General features: G+C 46.4%; 1 protein-coding gene across 2 annotated transcripts in view; it reads left to right on the top strand.

The window, feature by feature from the left end:
- SEMA4G (semaphorin 4G) overlaps nucleotides 1-9,250 on the top strand; it is a 662,424-nt gene that overhangs the window by 240,781 nt on the left and 412,393 nt on the right. The gene's annotated exons all lie outside the window — the stretch shown is intronic.

Raw genomic sequence — 9,250 nt, 5'->3', positions numbered from 1 at the left:
TTTCTGTAAACCCTAAATACAAATGACCCCATGCAGAGGGAGTTTTCTCCCTGCATTTGAGGGCCATTTTGGATTTTACCTGTTCATATCCACCTTGCACCCTCAATATGCAGGACAACCTTCACTGTGACTTGGTGGCCTTTTGGTGGATGGAGCACTGGGTCAGAGGTTAAAACTGGTGGAGCCAGCAGAGGTTCTGCCTGCGTAAACCTGGCACTTGATGCTTTACTAACTAGTCGGGGGCACCATTGATTTTTGGTAGTGTTTCAACTTCGTCACACTCTTAATGGCGCTCTGAATTGTCATCCAAGGAGCAAGGTTCAGACTGGCCTGCAGAGTAATCTGCCAAATTACGATAAATTTAGGCTGACATCTCTGTACTGGGGTGAATGTTTGACATTGTGCAGCATTCGGTCCATCAATTGTTCTTTTTGCATTTGTCACCCCGAGTGGGACAGGTGTGCCCAAACGATGTTGGTCCTGTGCTCTCCATGCCACTGGAATCAAGCTAGCCTGGCTGATGAGGGGTGATGCCCCGAAACCAGTCCAAGGATGCTTGAATCTAGCCCAGGCAGGACCTGGCCTTGCAGTTCGGGATGGACTGTTCCCATGGGGAACAGGGTCAATACTGATTTGCATATGGCTGGGTCTAAACGGGATTGGCATGGGGAGCAAAAAAAGTATGGATTTAGGCCCAGATCTCTGTACTGGGGTGAGTGTTTGACATTGTGCAGCATTCTGTCCCTCAATTGTTCTTTTTGTTATAGAGTAATGTCGCAATGACCGAAGAGCTGGTCTGACAGGTCAGTTTGTGGGCTTTGATTTTTGGCTATTCAGGGACTTGTTTTATGGTCTAGTGTGCCATATTTTACTGTTCATACCCTTGGTATTACAACAAACATTGCCTGTAGCAGCCACAAATGTATGATGTCTCCCATACCTTGCAAAACATGTATAGTCTGTCTTTCCAAGTTCAAAGCTGCCCTGATTTGTAAATTTGGGTCACTTTTATAGCTATCTGATTGTTTGTATTGGTGCCTTGGCTGATTTTCTGTCCCAGCCAGACCCTCAAAGGAGCCATTGGGAGTCTGCAGTCAAGCGAGTAAGTGCCTTTACAGCAGTGCTGATGTTCCAGTGCCCCTCTGTGTTCACAATCTCAGCCTGCACTCCCATGCCACCTCCGCTATCATGCACAGCGCTTTGAATGCTGGCGCTCCACTTTGCACAATATGCGACGCAGAGCAGCCGTTGCTTCGGAAATTTGTATCAATTAAACTTTAATGGAAGCAAAGTGAGCATTTGATGATACACATAAATGTTTCATGAAGATTATTCTCTGCACTTTGGTTACACTGACTTTTTTCGACTTTGTTGATCCATAGCTCTTTGCTGGTGCCCTGAATAAGCATGGTTCAGTGATGCTGCTTAGACCGCCATTTCCAAGCGGCGCGTCTCCTTAAGCGCACTCTGATCACACTGCAGTGGGAGAGAGTCGAGTCGGATAGCCTCCAAACTGTGACTTCTCAGACATACTTCCAACTAAGATCCCCAGCTCTTTTCTTCCTTACCGCACCAGCGCCCAGTCCCCTCCTCTCCGGTCCACTACTCTGAAGAGCGCCTTCTCGTGCCACCTGACCTGTTCTTCAGGGGTGTTACCCATTGCACTGACCCCAGGATCTACTTCAATGTGCCGCTAGAGGCTTCGCAGTATGAAGTCGCATTTCACTGCTTGGATTTAATGTAAGTGTGTAGTGGTGTTTGCAAAGCGTGAACCCCTTGTGCGCATAGTACACCATTCCATGGCTAATCACTACACCATCTTTGGAATTGACCTACATTGAGAATCTTTCCTAGATTTGACCTTGCCTGGTCCTCTGAACAGTGCTCTTGTGCTTTTACAAGTCTGATTGGTGCTCCCGAAAAACTCCAGAATAAAATAATAATCATACAATTAGCAGATATCTCTGAGAGGTCTGGGGAGTATGTTCAGTCAGTGACCGTCAGTTTCTTCAATTGTTGTTGGCTATTTTCATCTCTGGTCGCAAAAGGTTGTCTGAACTTCTTACAGTCCTAGAATGCATAAGTCCTTGAAATATGGACAATCGGCAAGATTCTTTTTGGGTGCTACTAATTACTCAAAGCATGTACAGTCTCTTCTCACAAGCTATTCGTAGGATTGGTTTCAACATTTTTGTGCACTTTGGGTTCAAAACTGTGTGTTAAATAAAAGCCACCTGCTGCCTCAAATGGTAGATCCTAATTGGAATCTGCAGTTATTTGCGCCTTGTGATACAATTTACAGCCATAGTGCTATGGAATATGGAAGATATTTCACAGCTGAACACTTTGGGTTCCGGGTGGGAACATAGAAGGGGTGAGGCCATTAAAAGGGATTGACATAACTCTGTGGTTATTCAGACACCTTTCTAATTGTTCCTTTTTCTACTATACTGCACACGCAAATAAGTCCTCAAAAAGGTTGCAGTAAGTGTGTAAATAGGCTGTAAAAGAGGATTAAACAATCCAATATGTTGTGGAGGTGTAGAGAACAGGATTTCTCTTCCAGGAAAAAGGAAATATATATTCCTGATGAAGCAAAAAAGTTAAAGTCACTAACACAAATTTCTGCCACATTTACCCTAATGGACTCCACGAAGTCTATAGAAGCAACTGTCGTGGCAACAACAGTAGGGATCGACACCTATATTCTACATAGATGCCCATTAGTTCTATTTGGGATTTTTGTAAATCCTCTAAAAGGCAGAAATCTGCTGGTGTGAATTGACCACTTAGAATCAATTCCTCTTCTCTATGTTCACTTTATTTGGGTTGGCTGAAGATGTGTAATTTATTTTTTACTCATAATATGCATCATTTTTCTGAAAATGAGGCAAGTTACATGAATTGCGCTGGAGCAGCTGTCAGCGTGACAACGCCTATGCGACGTACGCCCTTGCGTGCAAAGGTCATGCGAGAGACCTGCTCAATGTATTTACCAAACAGATTCTGGTTTTAGACCGTGAGGGTTGGTCACGCTGCTCGTGTGGTGGTGCCACACACCCACTTCTACACTTCCTGAAAGATATTTTGTTCTTGAACCAGTGTCCTATGAGCAAAAGTTACACGAAACGTGTAAGCTTAAGAAAAAAGAAATTACACATAACTCGTAAAACCTAATAATACGGAATTTCAAGACATTTCACCCCAGTCACATCCGATCCTGTCTCGTTGCCAGGTTGCTGAGAGGAGAGCAGCTGGGGCAGGGAAATGCCATGGCTGTCTGCAGACTAATAACAGCAGCATTTCTATAAATATATAAGTCTTCAAGTGACTTCTGAAGGGGTCTTGTTGCTAACTCCATTAGGTGCCCTTTGTTACCCTACACAGATCGAATTCAGCTTTTAATCATCTGCAGCAGAAAAGCCCCCCGCTGTAGGACGCGAGTGTTCACCGCCAGCCACGCAAGTTGCTTAAGTGCAATCACAATGGAAGAAAGACTCCGATCAATCAGAGTGGATTCAAAGCACAGATTGCATCAAGCCTGCCTAAATGCTGCTTTGTGATGGGGAAGAAAGGCTGGCCAATAAAATGTCAATGTCAACGCCCCATTTGCTCTATACCGCCCCCCCACTCCCAAACATGGGCAGTCTTTGGAAAAGTGGACAAGCGATGTAGTATTCAGTGTGACAGCTAATATATGGACCGGCCCCCCTCCATGCTACCTGTCGTGTCGGCGGCCTGGCAGGCACGGTGTTAGGCCTTGGTGGCCCATGCAGTCACGCACTATAATGAATCACACTCACTCGCTGTATGTATTTCAGCAGTGGCCACGACCGACCACCGTCCCCTTTATTTATCCCTTCGGGTTGAGCCTGGTCCTCAAGGTGCATGCCATTACAATGTATTGTATGGGCCGGGTGGCACTCTACGCTGCCCAATTCACCAACAGTACATCGTAGAGGGGGAATTCATTGGAGAGAGGCAGATTGGGGCATTTGAGGGGGGGGATTATTACAGCTTGTAATTAATCAGGTGAAAAGCTAGCAGACTTCAACTGACTTCATGAAGGCTGAAGTTTCCCAACTCCAACTCTATCGAATGACGTAGATGTAATAACAAATTCATCCATCGATGTGTAATTCTGACTTTATTGACTAATGCTCGTTGTAGCTGTGCATCATATACTTCTTTGCAAATTGTCCCCTTCCTGTCTAATGTTTTGTCCTGAGTCCCGCTCCCTGCTGCCCGTCTCCACCTCTCCAGGGTTATCTTGTACCTTGTGTTTAGTCATTGGTGACAGTTCAGAAATTCACATGGGACAAAAAGAGTAGGGACGCTTTGTACATTAGCACATTAACAATGTGGAGTAGTGTGGCTCACTGGTTAGAGGCGGCAGGCCCGAGAGCAGAAGTCGGCCCGGGACCAGGGTTCAATTCCTGACGCGGCAGGATCGTGGACCTTGGTCAGCGGACTCGATAATTCTTGCTTCGGTGCTTACTCTAATCAGGGGTTCCACTCGGCAACTCTGGGCATTAGCTTGCCTAATCTCCACAACGGCCCCACCAATTCCGGGGATTCCTGGCTCCACCTTGGGGACTCCCAGCAAGGGACCATCCCACAGGTAAAGCCAGGACGTGTTCCCCAGAGTTATACAGCTCCAGGAGACCTATGGACGGGTAGCAGTGCGCTTTACAAGCTCAAAAACATTTACAACATTTACATTTACAATCCCAACGTTACAGTGCCAGAGACCTGTTTTAAGACACGTCCAAACTCTGTCCCAAGATCTGAGCATACATGGGATGTGAGAGACAGGAATGTGGGAATGGGGATAGCTAGTCTTCGTTGCTGCTTGCGAGCCTGTTCAACCAACCCGGCTGCGGCTCTTTCAAAAGTAATGCTCATACTGTGTGGAATTCTGAAATTGCCTCGACCAATCACATGTTTTACACAGCTGCATGAACTGTCCTTGTTTGCCTGCATCACACATTCTGTGGCAAGCGGTGGCACACCTCTGAATTTGATGATGTTGTGAAACTGGAAGGGGCTGCTGTGGGTTATCGACAAATATTTTTGCACTTCTTTCTCATGCTTGCTCAGTTGGAATCTTTCAGGACAGCCAGCCGTGCAATTGTGAGTGGCTTACTGCATTTGTGCTCCAAAATGTTAAGGACAACAGTAGAAAACAACCCAATGAGTAAATTACAGCAATCACTAAAGTGAGACCATCAAGATTCAAGCTAGCAAGCCTGAGTTGTGAACAGGTGACTCTCAGAGGTGGATGTGACCTGATCAAGTTGCTCTGAATACTTTTGGTTCCTTTTTTTTCATTTAAAGGTGAACATGAACCCAACATCGAAGTCTTGAAGAAGACCTCTTGGAGTCTTTGTATGCATGGCAATCGTTTACAACTGGAACGTGTGGCAGAGGCAATTTTAGGCAAGAGACAGCTAAACTAAAGTCATTTTTGGATTTAAAATCTGTAGTCTCTCACCTGAATCGCATCTTTTGGCATGTATGTGTTTGTCCAAAGCTATGAGGTTGAAATGCCCAGCTCTTACAAGAACCCAGGGATGAAATCAAACAAGGACTTTAATAGTTGTTGGGACCCACAGGAATTAAACATATTCACAAGAATTCCATCAGGTCACATCAACCTCAGTTGGACATTGAATATTGGACTTTCACCTTGAACCTGTACAAAGTATCAAGCTTTTTTGTTTGGCCCCTGACAGTCGTACGTTAGTGACGTCAATATTGATTTCTGTGAATTGTCTCAATGCGTGTTTGGAATGCAAAAGATACTCTACTTGTTGGGAGAATAAATGTATTAATTTAAGTGCTGTATTCCAAAAAGAAAGAAAAGAAATTATGGGGCAAATAAACTGGCAGTCAAGAATGTTTTGGGATTTATGTCCAGGGGCTTGCAGCGCAAGGGGGGCCCAAAACATTCAGGGAGCCACATTCAGCCCAAGGCCAATGTATATCTGAGACATATGGGAGACTCAAGGTCCCCTCAATATTGCAGGGGGGGGGGGGCTCCTCATTTTGCGTTATACCACTGTATATGTCCTTTAATATGAAGCACAAGCAGTAGCATTTGTGATTACCACCAGAAAGAGGACCCTGGAATTATGTGGCAGGGGAGCACCGACTTAAGCAGCAGTGTTTACTAAATTATGCAGCAAGAAAAGAAAATTATGCAGCATAATGAAGATTTTTTTATACAATTACTAACGGCTGTGTATGAAGCTAACCGAGAAATGATGGGCTGCGGAATCGAAACTATGGTGCCTATGTGGCAGTGTTATGTTTATTATTCGTCTGCAATAAAAATCGTTTAAAAAGAAAATGTAATACCAATTTAATAACCAAATACAGAAATAAGCAACTGAAAGATGACCAGTAACCCTTTGCGAAGGGCCTTCCAGTCCTCACATGAACACATGTTGCTGCGTTTTTAGTAACGTTTGATCATTTTTTTTGTTAAAATCTGAAAATAACGCAGCAGATGATGGATTATATTGCAAATGCAGCAAATTCATAACTGTGCAAAAAAAACACGGCCTCAGAATTGCAATTCCTGTGGCCCTGCCGCTAGAAGTAAGTCCATGTGGCATCTTTTTTTCCCACAGCGGGGAGTGAGATTTTGTCATTGATTGGTGGCTTTTTTACGTTTCTAAGTCTTTGAAGGGGAAGTTCACCCCTTAACAGCGTTAACAAAAACATGACATCAGAACACATGACATGACATGCTGTAAGATAAATTACATGGTACAACATCACCTTGTAGGCAACATCTTACTTCTTGTGACTATATTCTATAGCCCCCCCCCCCCATATATTCACAATCTATTTTTTGTTTTTTATTTTTTGGAACTATGTAGTGAATTTGTAGGACACACATCTCTCCTAAGTCTCGAGGAACCCATTGGTTACATATTTATTGCCTTTTGCTAAAAATGACAATGCTTGTGAAAGAAGGACCGCTAATCCACCATCACTCAGCTAGGCAGCCACACCCAAAACATATTTGAGGGATATAGACATTAATGCTTATCATAATATACTGAAGAATTCTAAAAGTACAGTGGGATGGGAGTGCACTGGTGGAAATATTGTTCAGCTTTCCCCACACATTCACCCCGCAACACGACACTGCTCCCTAGTCAATATTATGATGTATATCAGATGTGATGTGGTACCTCAGAGGAAATTTGTTTATCAGTGTGCGCTATCCAAACACCTTTTGATTCACCCATCATAAGGCTCTCTTTTCTTTCTCTATTATTTTCCTGTCTTTCTATGCTTGATTCATATTATGTACCACGTAAGATGTACAACAACTTCATTGAGTCTAGTGTTGATGCAGACGAAGGGGACTGTTTGGGCGGTCAGCAGCGGGTGTTATACTCTGTCCTCCTATCGCTCTTTAGTAACCTTACTCTACATTTTCAAATTTTACTGCCGCTTCTTCTTATTTTTACTCTGATTTGCCTAACATCATCATTTTCAGTGTGTGTCTCAGGTCCCTATCTACTGCACATGGATGATCATATAAAATGTTGTCTTTTTGCATTTAATCATAGATGGTTAAAAGAAATAATTCTGCATGTTACTATTAACTTGATTGGTTCTCTTTTGTGTGTGGATGGAGTGGGGGGCAGGGATTCCTTTAATTCACGTTCCATCATTAAATTAGAATGAAATTACAAAACAATTTTACCTAAAAAAAAGTGTTATAAATAAATGTGATAATGTTTCAATGGCATTATATTTTGTTTTTTCTGTAGCGAGAAGGTCTGGCCGTTTCCGTTGAGAGGGCGCATAGGGTCCCGTCTCGTCCTCCCATGCAGGGCCGTCCCCCCCGACCAATGGTAGCCAGGCTTCTGCATTTCAGGGACAGGGACCTGTTGATACAGAGGGCGAGATCGGTGGGACCCTTCCAGGTGGACAATAGCCGAGTGACTATCTTCCCGGATTACACCCAGGAGGTTCAGCGGAATAGAGCGACCTTCCTTGCGGTCAAGAAAGAGCTTAGAGGGGAGGAGCCAAGCTCGCGTCCGAGATGGCCGCGCTTTAGCTCGGCTCCGTCAACTTTCCTGTTCGAAACATAAATCCTGCCTTTATCCTGTCCCGGGAAGACAATTTCTGCTACACTGTGGATCTACGGCGATTTATAGACACTTACCGTCTGTTCCGGTTGTCTCTGGGTGCCGTGGTTCCGGAACTGTGCCTTCGCTCGCTTCGGGACCTCCGGAGCGGACTGGCCTGATTCTCCTTGGCGGCGCCCGGACGGGGCGCTGCGCTATGGCCGGCCCTTGATGGCGCAGTGGACTCGGCCGACGAGGCGGTTGTGCAGAGAGGCCGGTCGCGGCTTTCTGGTTTGATCAGGCGGTCCCGCGGCCTGGGGTGGAGGCGCTGCCTTCTGTTGACGGGACTGACCGTAGTTGTGGCTTGTCCCCCCCTTTGTTCTCCGGTCCGGCCATTTTGAGTGCCTCCGCCCGGACTCGGAGAACGGGGCCGGCGGCATTGGGGGGCCGGCGATCCTCCTTCTTCTGGTGGCCCCCCTTCCTGCTCCGGACGTGCCTCTGCTGGTGGTCGACTGAATTCCGTTTGCCTTGCTGTGGCCCGATCGGGGGTCGGGGATCGCTGCGACCCCGCCGGGCTTCCAAGATGGCGGCCGACCCTGTATATCTCAGCCGGGCCGAGATGGGCGGCGGTGGTCCACGATGTGGCACAGAAACCGGATACTGTAAAGGTGTTCCTACACTTAAGGACATCCTCGCCGCCCTGCGCTCCTGGGATACTCCTGTGGCCGCACCCGCTGTTAACCTGGAGGAGGCTCGTTTCGCTGGGCCGTTTGAGCCCCCCCTGGCGTGTGCGGCTACGTCGCTGCTGGGTGCGGCTGGTTCTATCCTGGAAATTATGGACCCGGTGGCTGCCGTTTCTGCTGATGTGCGGAGTTCCGCTGCCCTCCATCGTGATGTGTCCTCTCCTGTGCGGTGGGTCGGTGGGCCGGGTCCTGTCCAGGCCGGTCTTGGTGGTTCTTCCTGTTCTTCATCTCCTCGATTGGCCGAACGTAGATCCTGTGCTGACTCCGCTGGGTCGACTTTCCTCGGATCATCTTCGGAACTGTGCCTGCCTTGTGAACAATGGTTTCTGACTGCTCCGGATCATTCGAGTGGTGCACGGAACATCTTATGCGGTTTGAAGTTTGACCTCCCTGTTCTCTGCCTCCTGTTCCTTG

Source organism: Lissotriton helveticus, chromosome 5_1, assembly GCF_964261635.1.
Source record: "Lissotriton helveticus chromosome 5_1, aLisHel1.1, whole genome shotgun sequence".
NCBI classification, from domain to species: Eukaryota; Metazoa; Chordata; class Amphibia; order Caudata; family Salamandridae; genus Lissotriton; species Lissotriton helveticus.
This window is presented reverse-complemented; position numbering and strand designations above follow the sequence as displayed.